This window comes from Myotis daubentonii, chromosome X (genome assembly GCF_963259705.1).
Source record: "Myotis daubentonii chromosome X, mMyoDau2.1, whole genome shotgun sequence".
Lineage (NCBI taxonomy): Eukaryota > Metazoa > Chordata > Mammalia > Chiroptera > Vespertilionidae > Myotis > Myotis daubentonii.
The window spans coordinates 18854082-18873676 of NC_081861.1; the positions used below are offsets into that span (position 1 = coordinate 18854082).

Genomic DNA, 19595 nt, shown 5'->3' on the forward strand with positions numbered 1-19595 from the left:
AATGTTCCATGTGCACTGGGGAAGAATGTATAATCTGATGTTCTATAAATGTCATTTGGTCTAGTGTTTCATTTAAGGCTGATATTTCTTTATTGATTTTTCATTTGGTTGATCTGTCTGGACTGTCAATGGAGTATTGACAGTTTCTCCCATTAGTTTTGTTAGTAGCTATTTTATACTAGAGGCCCGGTGCATGGATTCATGCATCGGTGTGGTCCCTTGGCCTGGCCTGTGGGGATCGGACGAAAACCAGCTCTCTGACATCTCCTAAGGGGTCCCGGATTATGAGAAGGCAGTTCTCAGGTGATGTACCTTGGAATCGTGCTCCCTCTTCTCTTCTCCAAATATTATGTCACTTTCTCTCTGTATCTGTATCTGTCTTGCTTCTTTCATCGCACTTTACCCTAAGTTTGGCAGTAACGACTTGTGGGCATTTAGCTGCAAAATGCAATTATTTAGCAAACAGGATTTACTTATCCTGGAATCTAGTTGGCCTAGGGCAGGACCCTGCTCAATGTCAGGCTCCCGCCCAGGCCCTTACGCCCAGGCAGAGTCCTGTGGTGGTGGAAACCTCCTTCTTCCCACCTGAGTTGCGCCTTTGCCTGCCTCCTTCCCTCCCTGGAGGTTGCCCGCTGGTGTTACTGTTCGCCAAGAAGGAGGGAAACCACAGCCAGTTTCCCAGCTGAGAGTGGTAGCAGGAAAATTCGCTGCCTCCACTGGAAATCGATATTAAGCTGATGGGCCACCATGGGCACTAAACATCGGGGCCGCAGCCAGTAGGTCCTGAACTTTTCATCATTTAGCTAATGGAGTCAAAAAGTTTGTGCAAGGGCCAGACCCATGACCTCTGCAATGAGCTAGAAGCCAGGTGGGGAGTCAGACCCGAAGTGGGGAGCCAATGGGCTAGGCCCAGTGAAAGGATTTGTGCATTGATGGGTCCCTTGACCTGGCCTGCAGGGATTGGGCCGAAACCAGCTCTCTGACATCACCTGAGGGGTCCTGGGTTGCAAGAGGGCGGTTCTCTGATGATGCACCCTAGAATCGGGCTTCTTCCTCTCTGGTTCCAGGTGCGTCACCCGAGAATCACAGCTGCCAAGTCGCCGCAGCTTAGCAGCTCCTGCATTGAGTGTCTGCCTCTGGTGGTCAGTACACATCATAACTGCCAGTCAGCCGGTTGGCTGGTCACTTAGGCTTTTATATATATAGATATTTTGGTGTTCCCTGCTTGGGTGTATATATTAAGAAGTATTGTTTTCTTGATTTAGTGTCCCCTTTATCATTATAAAGTGTCCATCTTTGTCTCTTGTTATCTTGAAATCTATTTAGTCCGATATAAGTATGGTTACACCTGCTTTTCTGTGGATGTTATTTGCTTAGAGAATCATTTTCCATCCTTTCACTTTGAATCTACCTTTGTCTTTGCAGCTTAGATGTATCTCTTATAGGCAGCATATGGTTGATTTTTTTGTTGTTGTTTTTTTAAATCTACTCTGCTTCTCTGTGCCTCTTTATTGGTGAATTCAGACCACTTATACTTAGGGTACAGAGAGAATTTTAAAAGTAAATCATGGATCACGAATTGTTTTAACCTCTAAATATACTGAGATACAGAGTATGACATTTTGAGCTATAAAACTCATTCTGTTATCTAAAGTTGAAAGATGTTATTTGAAGCAGATTGAGCCAGTGGTTTGAAACAGTTTTTAAGAGGACATGTCTAGCTAGTTCAGCTCAAGTAAAGAAAAACCAAATATTTCATAGGCCACTGCTAATTATAGACCTCGTTTTCAGTAGCCATGCAGACTGATTTCATCCCTCATGTGATACACCCAGTTCTTTGCACGTCAACATGATATAATCAAAATTTATTTTTCTACTCAGGTTGACAATATGTTAGATTATCAATTTTTAGCTTGGTGCATTTTGAAGAGTACACAACAGGAAATTTAGTCAACCTATATATTTTTATTAGCTCTTCTACTTGTACAAAGATATTGCCACTGTAAATCCAGGTTAATTAGATTTTATTCAAATTTACCCTGAGGGGTCACCATGCCTAAAACATAAGAAATATATGAAAGTCAAATGAAAAGGTTTGACATTAATAAATTTAAAAAATTAAGTTCTTATCAAATTATAAGAATGGAAGTAGGCATTGACTTGTAGTTCACACCACCAAAAAACTATGTACCAACTTAAAATCTTATTTTTGTATAAATATAATTGGGATTTTTGTATTTCAAGACCAAAGTATAATGCATTTTATTATTTATTTATCTTTGATTAATCCTCACTGGAGGATATTTTTTTCTGTTGCTTTTTAGAGAAAATGGAAGGGAAGGAGAGAGCAGGAGAGGTAGAGAGGGAGATAGAGAAATATCGAAGTAAGAGGGACACCTGGATTCGTTGCCCCCTGCATGCGCCCCGACTGGGGAAGGGGATCAAACCTGAAGCTCAGGTACATGCCCTTCTTCAGGAATTGAACGCATGACTCTTAGAGCTACAGGCCGGCACTGTAACCACTGGGCAATACCAACCAAGGCTGATGTGTTTTAAATTAATACTTTTTCTTTACTGTAATTTATAGCTATGAAATATCTTGCATCTTTTGTCACCTATCATAGTGGCAAGTGGAGATATAAAGATGGCACAAAGGACATGAAAGTGGACTAAAGTTATTTAGTGCTTAGATGTTAAACTGATTTTACCTTAAGAATTCAATAATTCCTTTTAGTCTCAGAGACTTATATTTCCTTCATGGAGAAGCTTAATAATTGACTTTTCAAAGGGTAAAGCAATAATTTGGAATGTGATGTCCAAAAAAAGTATCGATCAAATTCTATAGTTTCATTCAATATTGTCCAAATCCTATGTTTACTTTGGGGATTAGAAATATATGACTTTATATTATTTAAAAAGATGTTCATGGGTACAAGAAAAAATGTATTGTTTCATCTGGTTAAAAAGATCCTAAAGAAAGAAATACAGTAAATATATAGAAATACATTTCTTTTAAATTCTTTCTCTTACATTCATATGGAAGGTATTTGGGGTTGGATATGTGAAGATGTCCCATAATGAGCAAATGTGCATAAGTCAAAAATGTCAAGAATATTCATACTACTGGAAAACAGTAGTATGTCTATTATCATTAAAATATATTATGAATTTCCATATTTGAAAACCTTAGCCATATTTTCATGATACTCCAAAGGAGATTTGGATAGCTTTGGGGCAAGATATGGGTTAATGGGATATGTTTCTAAGATTCTTTTCAGGCTGAGTCTCCAACCATAATGTAGGGAGCAGTTCTAGGGTCAAGCCTTGGGCTGACTTGTGGCAGGGCCACAAGCAAGTCCCAGCCTGGAGGGCAGAGCTCTCCTAGCATAATTAAGCCTGACCTTGTAGCCACCCCACCCCCAATTCCTTCCTAAGTAGCTAATGAGCTGTGGGAGGTGCAGCAAGAGTTGCCAAAACAAGAACATTTGTATGCATGTTAATCTACCCTTGTTTTAATCCGACTCTAAAATAAAGCATCAGCTTGCAGGCTGGGTCTTTTGTGTCCTCATCCAGGCACGGGAGATCCACCGAGCCCCAGCTATATTCTCTTGTCTGTCTTTTCTTCAATCCTTCACCACCCCTCCTCAGGTTCACTCTTGGCCGTGCTGGCGCTGCACACATAATGCTAGGGATAATATCCTATCCTGCTCAAATCATCAGTTGTTACTTTGAGAGATCATCTGGCAATTAGAAAGAAACATAAAAAAGTAATGTTTTTCAGTAGCCATAATATAAATCTGTAATTCTGTGGGGACTTTTAAATAACAATTCATATAATCACATCAACCTTATATAGATGATCTGGATTACCCATGCATCCAGTACAAAATTATGCCATACAACATCTCAGACAGATTCATGTTCCCAAATTCAGATCAAACATGTTGGCTTAAAGAGTACAAAGCAACATGTTTTAATGTTGGAGAGGTCTATTTGGAGGACCTAAAAGGGAGTGAGAAGTATGGAACAAGCTACATACTTTATCTGAGCTAACTGTAAAAGCTGCCTTCTTATAACTTCCCATCCATTAATATGAAATGGATACAACTGTGATAACAAAAGAACTGGCAGGAAATTGTGAGAAGTCCCCCCTGCTCCAGGACCTCTGTTAGCAGGAATACTATTTCCTTAAACCACAAGAATGCAAATAGGCTGTCAACATGCAGTCAATGAAATGAAAATAGTATCTTAACACCCAACTGTTTAACAGAGTTTAAAATGCTTGCAGATTTTTAGTTTATTTCCTTTTGTCAAATTAACCTGCATATCTAGCTCTTACAAAAATGAAGTAATGATGATCACTGTCCTTATATACGATCTTACAGGGAAAAACAATCTGATATTTTCTTCTCTTTCTCCAAGTAGTTATAATTTAAATGTAATAATATAGTTTTGTGCTGAGAAGTTTCACAGTCTGACCCAAACGTGCCACATTGTACTTTAATTGCAATGTTGTTCACTAGTATGGGTATGAGATTGACTTACTGCAACAGCTATGTATTTTAATTGCATGAACTTCTACTTGTTTAAAATGAACCATATGCATTCATTCTCATTATAAAAATTTAATAGACATCTAATTAAATACATTATTCAATGAGATTAATTGTGTGAATTAATATGGAAAAATGAATATCCAAGGGTAAATCATTCTACTGCTAATGGCAAAAAAGAGAGGGAGAGCTGAATTCATAGGTAATTATGATTCCATCAAAAGAGGTCTTCACCTGTAAATTTAGTCACAAACATATATTTCATTTGATTGAAACCTTAGGACTACACTGGTAAGTTGTGAAAAACTAATTTTATCAATTTAATCAGTCATAGCAATTGGTTAACTAAGCCTATCAGTTCACTTCTTTTAGAATCACATAGATGAAACAAAATATCAGTTGAAACTCAAAGAATAATAAGTTCCTATAAAGAGACAGCCTAAATTAGACTTTGCTATGCCCAGAAAAAATCATTGTTAATAAGTGGATAACACTTGTAGTGTGTATGTGTGTGTGTGTGTGTGTGTGTGTGTGTGTGTGTGTTTGGCTATGCTGTGGCATAACCTCCTTAGTAATGATCATCATTATTATATTTACTCATTTAAGGCAGTGAAATAAAAATATCTAATTAATAGTTTGTTAATAATTCATTAAAGGCAGTAAAATGAAAATAATAATATCTGTTTAATAGGGTTGTGGTGAAAATTAAATGAGTTAATATGTGTAAAGCACTTGGAAGAGATTTTAGCACACAGTAAAAAGTCATTGCTGTTACCTATTCCCATTTAGTTAATAAATATCAAATGCTTATTATAGGCCAGGTGCTGTGCTAGGCTTGGGGATAAATGTTGAAAAAAACAGTCGTGGTTTCTGTTCTTATAGAGTTTACAATCTTATGGAGGATCCAGATATTAATTACACATTGGGGTAAATGTAAAATTGTAACTGTGTTAAGTGCTGTGAAGGACAGTTGCATGGTACCATGGGTGTCTATTATGAGGGAAAAGTGGTGAAATAATATTCTGAGCTAATTTATTGAATTTTGTGAAATTGGATTGTGATGATAATTCCAAATTTTCTTGGGTTCATATCATTTTCTATAATGATCATCTTTTTTGTCATGCCAGGGGTGGGGAATTTATTTTAATAATCCTCTTGCTATTTTTATGAACAAGCACAACAAATATTTACTGAGTAAACACTACATTCAGAGCACTATTCTACATGCTATGGGAGATGTACAAATCAGTAAGACCTGGTTTTTATCCCCTCAGAGCTCAAAATTCTCATGGGAGAAGGATGGTTTTATACACAACAGTCTTAACATAGGCTTAATATGAAAAATGTTATATCTCTTCACTTCTCTTCAACTACTTTACAACTGCTTAAAGAAGAGTCTGGAACATAATGTGCACTCAATTGGTTTTATTATTATTATTTTTTAAAATATATTTTATTGATTTTTTACAGAGAGGAAGGGAGAGAGATAGAGAGTTAGAAACATCGATGAGAGAGAAACATCGATCAGCTGCCTCCTGCACATCTCCTACTGGGGATGTGCCCGCAACCCAGGTACATGCCCTTGACCGGAATCGAACCTGGGAACCTTCAGTCCGCAGGCCGACGCTCTATCCACTGAGCCAAACCGGTTTTGGCTGGTTTTATTATTTTTGATGTTATTATCAATGAGCAAGATATAATAGAAAGTGATATTGGAGAAATATAGTAGGTTCAATTTATAGAAATATTTGAGTTCTGATAAAAATCCTCAGTTTTCACTACATTTGACACTCCAACCCTGATCTATTGGCTGTTATTTATTCATAATTTCTCACCTGTATTGTTGTAGTAGTCTCTCCACTTCTTCATGCCTCTTTCTTTTCCCTCTTACATTCTAAAAAAAAACATAATTATCCTTAAAAGTTAAGACATATCATGTGATGCCTCTGCTAAAAATCTCCACCATCTTCAAATTTAAAGAAAAGTAAATGCCACACAATGAAAAGGAAAGAACTCTTACCATTTGCAACAGCATGGATGGACCTGGAGAGTATTACTAGTATGCTAAGCAAAATAAGCCAGTCAGAGAAAGATAAGTATCACATGATCTCACTCATATGTGGAATCTAACGACCCAATAAACTGATAAACAAAAAAAGACCCAGAGACATAGAAGCATGAACAGACTGTTGAACCTCAGAGGAAAGGCAGGGGAGGGTGGATGGGAAGAGATCAACCAATGAAGTTGTATGCATATATGCATAACCCGAGGACACAGACAATGTGGTGGTGAGGGCCTGGGTGGGGGACAGGAGTGGGCTGGAGGGGTTAATGGGGGAGAAAGGTGGACCTATGTAATACTTCCACCAATAAAGATTAAATAAATAAATAAATAAATAAATAAATAAATAAATAAATGTATGTAAAAGCCACAAAATGTCATACTTGGCATAAAATGCCATAAAATATGTGTTTCCCCTATTTCTATGACTTCATCTTTTACCCTTCTTGTCTTCACTTTTCTCTAGTTGCAAAGGCCCATTTGCTATTCCTTAGACACAGCACACATGTTCCCATCTCAAGACCTTTGCTCTTATTATTCCATATCTCTGGAACACTTTTTCCCCACTATCAGAATAGCCAACTATCTCATTTTTTTTAGGTCTCCCTGAAAATCTTTCCTTATGCTATCTACCCTACCCTACACTACTCTCATTTCCCTCATCTGATCTCATCTCATCTCGTCTTTGTAGGACAACCAGCTGTTGTCACAGAATTGCTTGGTGGTGTTGGAAAATAACATATATCCGGCCCTCCAACAAATAATAGATTTCAGTTGCAGAGTGCTAGTAGCAGAAGATAAAATAATGAATAAGCAATCCCTGCCCTCAAAGAGCTCATTTTAAGTACTATATGCTTCACACTTACTGACAAAAAGGTAACTATAATTATAGTATATTTGGAAACTAATAGGAGGTAGCATTGTTTATTTCCACCGTTCTACTTTCCAACTCATACTTTATTTTTTTCTTCTAATTATTTGCTACCAGATTTTTCCTTCTTTCTTATATTATCAGAAAAATAGAAATTTACTGATTGGGGATCTTTGGGAAAATTCATTTGAGTGTGGGGCACATTGAAGAAAAAAACCTGAATTCTGCTGATAGCCTGATATGAAATACTACTGGGAATATTCTGAGATGTGATAAAAATGTATTAAAGACTGTGCTTTACAACGTTGTGATGGTGCAGATGACTTGGAGGCATTTTACATGGGAAAAATAATCATTAGTGAGAAACAACATTTGGCATTAGCAAAAATATTAAAGGGAGTTGAAATTCATTCCTGGGCCAACTACATTGTTTTATTTGCAGGTAATTGCATGGTTTTAAATGTCATTCATTGGCAAATATGAATCTCCTTTCAAGTACACTGAAACTAAGGAAGCAGAATAGTTGCTTATCATGTTTTTCAAAGACTTAATACGAATTAATGAGACAAAATTAATAAAATCAAAATAAAATTTGGGCCAACAATTTTTGATGGTGGTTTAGCAATATAATTATCTACATGGATTTACTTTCTCCCACCATATGCATAACTCTTGTCCAACGAACCATCATCTCAGACCTAGATCACTAAACTTTCTAAATGCTATCCCTATTTCTTCTCTTGTCATATTTCACAGTTTATTTTCAACACTGCAGCTCAAATAATCCTGCTAAACTACAGATCAGAAAATGGCTTCTTCTGTTGAAAAATTTCAATATTTTCCCACTTCCCTTAAGTAAGAAAACAAACAAGTGAAAAAAAACAAAAAACACAAGAACAAAACCCTCAGTTATTACCTCTCTGAACTTATTTCCTAGTTCTTTTTTTCCAGCTTTGACCACCTTTTATTTTTTTGTTTTATTTTGTTTTTTTAAAAATTCTAAGCATGTTTCTACCTCAGAGCTTTTGCACTGGCTGTTCTCTTTGCCTAGAATACTTTCTCCATAATTTCCTCAGGATTTGTTTTCTTACCAAATTCTCATCTTTACTTAGATGCCACTTTTTCATTGAGGCTTTCCCTGCTGGCCACTCTACTTTAAAATACCTCTCCCTCACTCATCAATCTTCCAACTTTATTATTTTTAGAGCATTTTTTTCATCGAGTACATTCTATATTGTAATTGTTTTCCATCTGCCCTAATACAATGTAAGCTTTATGAGTATGCAGGCTCCGTACTTTGGCACCTAGGTAAGTGACTGATGTTTAGTAGACACTTCAGTTTCTGTTGAATGAATAAATCTCTCTAGTCTTCTCCAGTTGTACTATTCTGAGAGATAATATTATTGTACATGATCTTCCTGCTGATGGAACCAATCTACTCTGCATGATTTTAAGTGCATTAACCAGTGTTATACTAAATGTTTAACACCTAGTTTTCTGTGGGGGAGGATGCCCTGATTGTATCATTTGCTGAATTCCATGATGAATAAATATCTACTGTGGACATGAGGTTGGGATGAAATGCCCACAGTTGCCTCTCATGAGCTTATATGAGCCATCAGTAGCACATACTGGAATAATACATTTGATGTACCCAGTCACCAGAGGATACAGTTATAATTATGGGCACTTTTCATATGAGGAAACTACTACACCGTGAGGTTAAGCATGTTCCCAAAGGTCACAGAGCTAGTAAGTGATCAAATTTAGATATATCTGAAGATTGACTCCAGAGCCTATGCTCAGAGAAATTCAGTTATACTGCAGGCCTTAGACAAATTACCTAAAACAAACATAAGGTATTAAAATGAGGAAAATTATAACTATCTTGTGATATGTACATTCTTTAAGTGTCAACCAAGAAACTGCATTTTTCTGAAAAAAATCTTTGAATCTTTAAAAGATATTTCAGTTTCCCAATTAGAGGGCCAAGGCTCTATGCTATGTTAAGCTTCTTTTCAGACCACTGAAAATTGTTCAATTGAGAACAACTTCAATGGATTGGCCGGAAATAGTTAATATCCTTAGTACCAATTTCAATTACATTGATAGGAAATGCGGGAAGGAGAAATTATTTTTTAAAAGTAATTAATTAAATTTATTTTCAATGACAGTTTACATTCAATATTACTTTGTGTTGGTTTCAGGTGTATTGCATAGTGGTTAGACAATCATGTTCTTTTTTTTAAAAAAAAATATATATATATATTATTGATTTTTTACAGAGAGGAAAGGAGAGGGATAGAGAGTTAGAAACATCCATGAGAGAGAATCATCCATCAGCTGCCTTCTGCACACCCCCTACTGGGGATGTGCCCGCAACCAAGATACATGCCTTTGAACAGAATCGAACCCAGGACCCTTCAGTCTGCAGGCCGATGCTCTAGCCACTGAGCCAAACCGGTTAGGGCGACAATCATGTTCTTTATAAATATCCCCCTGATATCTGTAGTACCCACCTGGTACCATACATAGTTATTTCAATGTTATTGACTGTATTTCCTATGTTATACTTTACATCCCTGTGACTATTTTGTAACTACCAATCTGTACGTCTTAATCCCTTCATCTTTTTCATCCAATCTCCCAACTCCCCTCTCTTCTGGCAACCGTCAGTTTGTTCTCTGTATCTATGAGTTTGTTTCTGTTTTGTTTGTTCATTTATATTGTTCTTTAGATTCCACATATTAGTGAAATCATATGGTTTTTGTCTTTCTCTGACTCACTTATTTCACTTACCTCTAGGTCCATCCATGCTGAAGAGAAAACATTTTTGTGTTCTAAGTTTTCTCTTGGTTTATTTGAGTGTAATTTCTTGGTGAAATCAGAACCTTACTGAACTGGCAATAAAAATTCTCACTTTTTATTTTCACAAAGATAAGATACCTAGTGGAGTATCTTTCTATTTTTCAATGTTGCAACATTTCTGAGTTATATTCACAAAGATATCTAGTGGAGTGTATTTCCATTTTTCAATGGTGCAATATTCCTGAGTTATAAAGCAATAATTCTGTTAGGTACTAAATGGTTTTTACATTGTATAGTCATTACAATTAGCCACCAAATCAATGACTCTCATTAGAAAGCAGTATTTTTTTTATTACCATTAATTTAACCTGTTTGGTAGTCCTTATTAAGAATTCATCTAGTAAAATCATGACAGTTATATGGATTTAGATAAACTTGCTGTACTGACTCAAGAGCTGAAAATAGATTTTATTATATAAGATTAATTAAAATAAAAATTTAGTGCAGTATGACCTCCATTATTACATCATGAAACATTGAGTATCAATGCCTATTTACTATGCATATTGTATATGAGATAATGCATTTATAATAGCCGCTCACCAAATTGGTTAAATCTGAACAAATGAAAGTCAGAGTTGAACAATTTAGCAAACGTCTATTACATTATATTAGATATGGACCTTTGGAGATTGAAAAAAAGGCATTTTGAGAAAGAATCGGAGTCACAAATTTCATTTTCAGAGGAGTAAGTACTTTTGGACACCATCTGGTCAAGCCATGGTATTTAAAATGAAACAATGTTTGGAATATTGAAATCAACTCTTGAACTGGCATAGGAGAATATGGAATTTTAACTAGTATAACTTGCAGACATAGTATAATTTTGACTATAGTCTATTGCTGTTATAAAAAATGCAGGATTTTTTTTTTTTTACATGGACTTGGTCTAGAAGGCCAGCTGCAACAAAAATACTTGAATTTACTTCTTAAAAAATATATTTTTATTGATTTCACATAGGAAGGGAAAGAGAAAGAGATAGAAACATCAATGATGAGAGAGAATTATTGATTGGCTGCTTCCTGCACAGCCCACACTGGGGAGCGAGCCTGCAACCTGGGCTTAGGCCCTGATCCGGAATTGAACCGTGGCCTCCTGGTTCATAGGTTGATGCTCAATCACTGGGCCACGTCAGCCAGGCTGAATTTAATTTTAAAAATAGATTTCTGATCCCATATCAGATCTACAGGGTCAGTATACATAGACAAGGTTCTCCAAATCTGAGATTCAAGGATTTGATGCAGCTGCTATTTAAAACAATTAAGTCATTTTTGTACATGATTAGTTAATGTTATTCAGTGTCATTTGGAACATATACGTAAATATATGTGAATATAAATGGAATTAGGGCAACTTATTAATAGTGAAGCAGTTTTTTAGAAGGAAAATATTGCAGAAAAAGACATTACATTAAAAATGTGGGATGCCATAGAGAAATGTTAAAAGAAACAAAATATCAGTTGGGCATGGAAAACTCATTTTTGCTTAAAAAGTATTTTAAAAAGCTGATGATGTGGTTATCTTTACAAATTAATTCAACTATGAACTGTAACCCAAATTCTCAGTAACTCTCATGACTTTGATGTATATTTTAGTGAACTTTGGTTAATAACAGATCGATGTTTATGAAAAATGTGTTCAATGAGTTTTAGATATCTTGTCTTTTGGCAATTTTTATTTATGTTTTGCTTACAATCTAAGTGTGGTAGAATTTACAGCCTCTCCCCAAATTCCCATCTGTTCTTTTGGCCAATGACATTTAGGGGCCACACCAATCCAGAAAATTAGTAATATAAAAAACTAGAGGCATGCACTCGGAGGGGGTGGTGGTGGTGGTCCCTGCATCCTCTCGCAGTCCTGTACCACACGGGGAGCAGGCCTAAGCTGGCAGTCAGACATGCCTCTTGTAGTTCGGGAGCCCTCACTTCTTACCACCTGCCTGCTTGCTGCTCCTTAGCGCTGCCATGGAGGTGGAGGTGGGAGAGGCTCCCACCTCCACTGCTGCGCTCGCCAGCTGTGAGCCCAGCTTCTGGCTGAGCGGCGCTCCCCCTGTGGGAGCGCACCGACCACCACGGGGAAGCTCCTGTGTTGAGCATCTGCCCCCTGGTGATCAGTGCATGTCATAGAGGACGGTCGTTCAGCTGTTTGGTTGATTTGCATATTAGGCTTTTATTATATAAGATAACAAACATCCATTGGTGACATGGTATGTATAATTTCTGACACAGCTCATCAAGAAAGTGAACAAAGGACTTATGGGGAGCTTTAGAAAGAAAAACAAAGGATAGACTTAATATGAAGCTGAGCATCAATGTCATTCAACATTCTAAACACAATCTGCAATGTGTTATGAAGTCCTGATTTGACTTTTAATGCGGATAAGAGAGAGAAATGAATTATTATTCATGGAAATCATTAAAGCAAACTTCACCCATGCATTTTTCAGCCAGAATTCATTGTAGAAATTTCATTATGGGACAAAACCCTGCCATATAAGAATGATGATTTTTGCCCTGACTTGGCATATTTCCCAGGGAATAGAGAACCTATCTACTAAAAACTATGTCCTCTCACTACCATCAAAGAATGAACACATCTTAACCCTTCATAATAAATAGGAGTCATGATGATTTTAATTGAATCACAACTCTGTTTTGGGATCATTATAGAAGGCTGAAACAAGATGTTTTAATTTTCTGTGCCTCAATTTCTCTAATTACAAAGAATAAAATTCTCTTTTGTACATCATACTTACATAGAGGCCATAGATATTAGCAAAGAAGGGATTGATATGTCCTTTAAATATAGGACACATCATACCAAAACTCAGTAACATGAAAGCCATAGTTTATGATTATTGGGCAAAAGCATTTCTGGCACAGTATGTAAAACTTAAAAATTAAGTTAGAGGGAAAAATTGTATTTGAATGAAATATGTTAAAAATTACAATGATTTCATATCTGTGTATAAATTTAACTAGAATGTGTATGCATTGAATTGCTTTAAATAAAAATTATTAGATAAAAAGAGAATAATATTTTTACTGTGTTTGAAAAATACCTTCTAACACTGGATATCACGCTAAAATTCATTTTATTGCCCTTTTCCCTTTTTCCTCATTAAATCGTGCATATACTCTTGGCATTCAAAGATGCCACACATTGTTAATAATCTGTTATACCTATACTTTTAACACAATATACTTAAAAGGACCTTTCTACTGTATTTTTCAGGACAGTTCAAAAAGAATTATGAAAGATTGTACATCTGTCTGCTGGATAGTCATATTTGCTGACAATAAGAATTAGTCCATTTAAATTTTTAAGGAGCTAGAAAAATCTCAAACAAAATGTAAAGTCAATAGCTCGTGCATTTTTTATAGAACATACTAGCTAAGCCAAGTATTAGAGATGAAAGTTAGAGATCAAAATAGACACAGAATATAGTGATTTCTCTTTTGGTGTTAGATATTCTTTCTTAAGTGGAAGGGATGTGTTTTAGCCAAGTTTTTGGTAAAATGAATTTATGTTAAGTGAATCTTCCATTCCAATGGACTTCCAATAGGAAATTAAAAATTAATTCTGCTGGTTATAAAACAAATTCTTATTGACTTCTGGATATATTGAAATCATCCTGCAGAATGCAGGAGATGTTTGAAAGTTGCATCTATAGATGCAAAATTATTACTTTTTGGTAATGAATCAGTGGCTATGTTGTACATATCATACAGTATTTGAGTTTACAGACAGTAAAGAGAGGTAACTTGAATTTTAATATCTTCCTTTATAATAATATTTACCCTCAAATTGAGTTTACAATTATACATATTGTGCAAGACAATAATAATGCCCTAAACTCAGAATAAATCAGGAAAAGAAAAAATACTGATTAAAAATAAAATAAGTTGCCAGTGCATCTGGTAATGTGAGAATCTGTCTCATTGACTGCTCCATTCCTTATGTAACCCTATCTAATAAAAGAGTAGTATGGAAATTAACTGTCACTTTGTCACTCCGTCACAAAGATGGCCGTGCCCATAGCCACAAGATGGCGGCACCCAGTCCCCTCAGCCCCACCACTGAAATGTCAAGGCCTGTCACCATTCCGGTGGACTGATGGCGGCAGTGTCAAGGCCTCTGGACCCGGCCGGGGCTGTGGGGGCAAGCAGGAAGGCATGACCTGCCTACTCCAGTGGGCCGATGCAGCCTCGCCACTCTGCTGCTGCCGCCACCATTGCTGCAGTGTCGGGGCCTGTCAGCCCCTCCATGAGGCTGAATGCTGCGTCCAGGGGGCACATGCAAGTGGGTGGGGACTTGACTCTGGGTCTTCTGGCACAGAGGGACTTGATGCGATGTCCCTGTTTGTGCTGGCCAGCAGGTGGACATCCCCCAAGGGGTCCCAGGCTGCAAGAGGGCACAAGCCAGCTGAGGGACCCCCAGGGTGCACAAATTTTCGTGCACCAGGCCACTAGTGGCTTAATAATTGACTTCCAGTGTGTATATTATTAAGATATTGCAGTAAATGGTTTCCCAATCTGCTGCCCAAGTGAAGCAGTCTCAGCCTCCAGTCACCTTAGCTATATTCATATTACAGCACTGACAATTATTTCTACATTCTTCATGTCACTTGAACTTCTTAACCTCTTTAAGGTATCTCCTGAGAGCATCCATTACTTTTCACAGTTGACTCAAAAGGGAAAAAAATGAAGTATTAAAGTGAAATTCTAAAATACTCCCTCCTTGCTGAGTAAGGGAAGTTTTAGGAAATATGTGCTAGGAGTAATACTTTCCCGGCAACTGTCTGCTAACCATTAGCATACTAGTGGATGATGCCCTTGTTGAGAGCTTTTCTCCCAAGTAAAGACTTGTTAATTGCCTTTCTGTGGTATTATCATTAGGACATATTAGCAAAATGATATTTTCAAGCTTGACAGATTATCATGATGGTGAGGCTAGCAAAATATTGAGTATTAGATAGCTTCAACAGGTTTGGTGTGAAGTCAGTGCGTATATTAGTTATATGCATTTATTAGTTAATGCTGCTTTCAGGAAAATTAGTAAAGTTAGATGTTAGTCAGTTGTTAATGTATTATCTTAATAATGCAAATGATGCTAGAATCTTCAGCTGAGCATAATACCTTTGAGTAATTTACTAACATTTAGTAGTGGCACTTTTGAAGGTAGAATTTGAGACTTTAATTTCCTGAAGTTTGGAACACAGTTTCATGAATCCTTATTGACCAAATTGCATATGCATACAATATGTGTTTGTAATTAGTTTAATATTTATCATTGTAAATTATGGGCATAATATAAAAAGTCAAGAAGCAGTACAGTGCTTGTAATAGAAAAGGGAAGTTCCATGAACATCCCTTCACATAAACCACTTTATTTTCTTTTATCACTTGATTTTTATATTTTACCTTTCTAATATTTTTTGTCAATCCTCATTGGAGGATATTTTTTCCATTGAATTTTAGAGAGAGTAGAAGGGAGGGAGGGGTAGAAAGAGATTGAGAGAGAAAGAGAAACATGGATGAATGGATGAGAGAGAGACACATTGATTGATTGCCTCTAGCACACACCCCAATAACCAGGGCCAGGGACTGAACCTGCAACCCAGGCCTGAACAGGAATCAGACTTATGACCCCTCAGTGCGTGTGGTGACAGTCTAACCACTGAGAAACACTGACCAGGGCTCTAATATTTTTAATTATTTGTTTGTATTTCTCACTTGTATATATTATCTATTGACTTTCTTTTTAACGGTAGATAACAATTGAATTATCTTACTCTGCTTCATTTTTCTTTTAATTTTATCCATATGATTTAATTCAATTTTGGTTAAATTAATATTCAGTGGTTGTGTTTGTTAGATTATGTAAATATTATCCAGAATTGAGCCACTTAAGGGCTATAATTAAATCTTTTTTTAAAAAAATTAAATCTTTATTGTTCAGATTATTACATTTGTTCCTCTTTTTTCCCCCCGTAACTCCTCTCCTCCCAGTTCCCGCCCCACCCTCCGCCCTCACTCCCCACCCACAGTCCTCATCCATAGGTGCACGATTTTTGTCCAGTCTCTTCCCGCATCTCCCACACCCCTTTCCCCCCCAAGAATAGTCAGTCCATTCCCTTTCTATGTCCTTGATTCTATTATGATCACCAGATTATTGATTCACTTGATTCTTAGATTCACTTGTTGATAGATGGCATGTTTGTTGTTCATAATTTGTATCTTTACCTTTTTCTTCTTCTTCCTCTTCTTAAAGGATACCTTTCAGCATTTCATATAATATTGGTTTGGTGGTGGTGAACTCCTTTAGCTTTTCCTTATCTGTGAAGATCTTTATCTGACCATCTATTCTGAATGGTAGCTTTGCTGGATAAAGTAATCTTGGTTGTAGGTTCTTGCTATTCATCACTTTGAATATTTCTTGCCATTCCCTTCTGGCCTGCAAAGTTTCTGTTGAGAAATCAGCTGACAGTCGTATGGGTATTCCCTTGTAGGTAACTGAGTTTCTTTCTCTTGCTGCTCTTAAGATTCTCTCTTTGTCTTTTGCTCTTGGCATTTTAATTATGATGTGTCTTGGTGTGGTCCTCTTTGGATTCCTTTTGTTTGGGGTTCTCTGCGCTTCCTGGACTTGTAAGTCTATTTCTTTCACCAGGTAGGGGAAGTTTTCTGTCATTATTTCTTTAAATAGGTTTTCAATATCTTGCTCTCTCTCATCTTCTGGCACCCCTATAATTCGGATGTTCGTACGCTTGAAGCTGTCCCAGAGGCTCCTTACACTATCTTCGTATTTTCGGATTCTTTTTTCATTTTGCTTTTCTGGTTGGGTGTTTTTTGCTTCTTCGCATTTCAAATCTTTGCCTTGATTCTTGCGCTCCTCTGGTCTGCTGTTGGGAGTCTGTATAGTATTTGTTATTTCAGTCAGTGTATGCTTAATTTCTAGTTGGTTCTTTATCATAACATCGAGGGTCTCATTAGATTTCTTGAGGATCTCACTACATTTATCGACGGCTTCTAGACAGTTCTTAAGAGACCTTAAAAGTGTGGTTCTGAACTCAATATCCTCCATTGACAGTTTTGTCCTGTTTCTTTGTCTCCGCATTTTTTATGCTTTCTTGGTGCACCCCCTAGTGGTCTTTGTGCGCAGTCTTGTTGTAGTTAAGCCTTGATTGTTGTTGGCAATACCGGGGGTGATTTGTTGATAAAAATCGTGAGAGTCCGCTGTGTCTGCAGTGGGAGAGCTTCTGTGCTGGATCTCTAGGGCGGTGCTAATCTAGTGTTTGCCTGAGGCTATCCGGCAAATGGCTCTGCGCAGGGCTTGGGCAGGGCAGGTCCCCAGGGGATCTACAGGGCGGGGCAGAGCGAGCAGTTATGGCTGCTCTCAGTTCCGTCCCTAGGGGCTCTGCCTCACAGAGTCCCAACAACCGCTTCAAACCTCGGAGAGAAAGCTGCCTTCGAGTTCCGACCGAAGCCAGACAGTCCCACTTCTCCAGTTTGAGTCTGGGTCCCTAGAGACTCGCCCGGGTCTGGAGCTCAGAGTCTGAAACTCCTTCCCGATTGAAAACAACAACTGCGCCCTCCGCCTCCAGCCCACTCCACGTGCACTCCGCACCTTAGTATTTCACTTCAGCACTGCGCCTCCTCTGAGTCTGGGTATGATATTCTCTTTCCTCCTAGTTATAGAATTTCCACTCAGCCAGCCTTCCTGTGGTTCTGGATGATGTTCGTTCTGTCTTTTAGTTGTTTTTTGAAGTGGTTGTTCAAGGCAGCAATCTCCGGCGTTAACCTATGCCGCCATCTTGGTTTCTCTCTATAATTAAATCTTTTTATACATTTTTTTTAATGTCCCAGCATTAAATTTTTGTGTTCTTATTGGCTTAAATTAATTTAATATTAAGTATGCCAGATCTATAAAAGGCCTTTTGATACTATTTTTCCAAACATTTGAAACCTATAAACTAATTTATCATTTAAAAATATTTTTCTCACAAAGGTTTCTTTCTACAATCCTTTGTAGTCCTGACCCAGGCTGGACCTGTAGCTCTCTAAGATGGCATTAGAGCTTTCATAATGACTTCCCTTCCCTTCTCTTCTCCTCTGTACTGAGTTTCAATTATTTTTTTGAGTGCCTACTCTCTTTTTTTAGATTGCTTCCTTCTTTTGTGGAGCCCATTTGTGGTTGGCAAAATTCTTCAATGCCTCCCAAGATTCCTGGTCTCTTATTCCAGTTATTCAATCAAACATTAATCTGGATACTGCTGTAAAGGGATTTTTCAGACATAATTAAGGGCCCAAATCAGTTGATCTTAAGATAGCTGTTGTGGAAGGAGCCATCACCCAACCTGCTTCTCCTCTCCACTCCTAGAGAGGAACATTTTCTTATAGGGAATTTGAGGGCTGAGCTGTTATTTGGCCCCAATTCTTCTTTCTTATTAGGGGAAATATTTCCCCTGTTCTGGGCACACAGTGAACTTCCTCATATCTCTTAAGCTTTTGCTTCATAAGGCCCCTGGCCGGCTCCACCAGTATATTCAACCTTCATGGGAAGAGAACATGGTCTTCTGTAACATGAAGGGGGTATGTAGTACATCACCCTGCATTGGCTATTAGGAGGGACCATCTGGCCATAGGAAGCCATCACACACTACTGATGGTAACCTTGCAGCATCCTTTTTCTTGTGAGTGAGGAAAATCTTGTTCCAACCAGTGCCTTGTGTGTTGAATCCTCCTTGGCGACTATGAACCAGAAGGTGCAGTGGGCTGAGGTCTGCAGTTACTTCTTGTTCATAATGGGCACTGTGATTATCTGTGCTGTCCTCCATGGTGGAAATAATAATTTGGGATTAGTAGCTGGAGCTTCCTGTTCAACATAGGAAGATTATCTGGATGGGCCAGAACTAATTACAAGAATCCTTAAAAATCAGAGAATTTTCTTCAGCTGATTGTAGATGAGGAAATGAGAGATAAGTATAAACAGGCTTGAAGATGGAGGGGATCACTTGCCAAGAAAGGTGGACAGCCTCTAAGGACCAGTCTCTGGCTAACAATGAGCAAAAAAGGGGCATCAGACCTACAATCACAAGAAACTGATTTTTGCTAACAGCCTCAATGAGCTTGAAAGTGATTTATCCCCCAAAATCTTTCAGATAAGAGATCAGTCTGGCTGAAATATTGATTTCAGCCTCATGAGACCCTAATCAAAGAATATTGCTAACCCCAGCCCACC

The 19595-nt window shown here is 37.5% G+C and overlaps 1 pseudogene; it reads right to left on the reverse strand.

Moving 5' to 3' along the window:
- LOC132224534 (large ribosomal subunit protein uL11-like) overlaps nt 1-19191 on the reverse strand; it is a 36072-nt pseudogene extending 16881 nt beyond the window's left edge.
- Nucleotides 19192-19595: the final 404 nt, after the last annotated feature.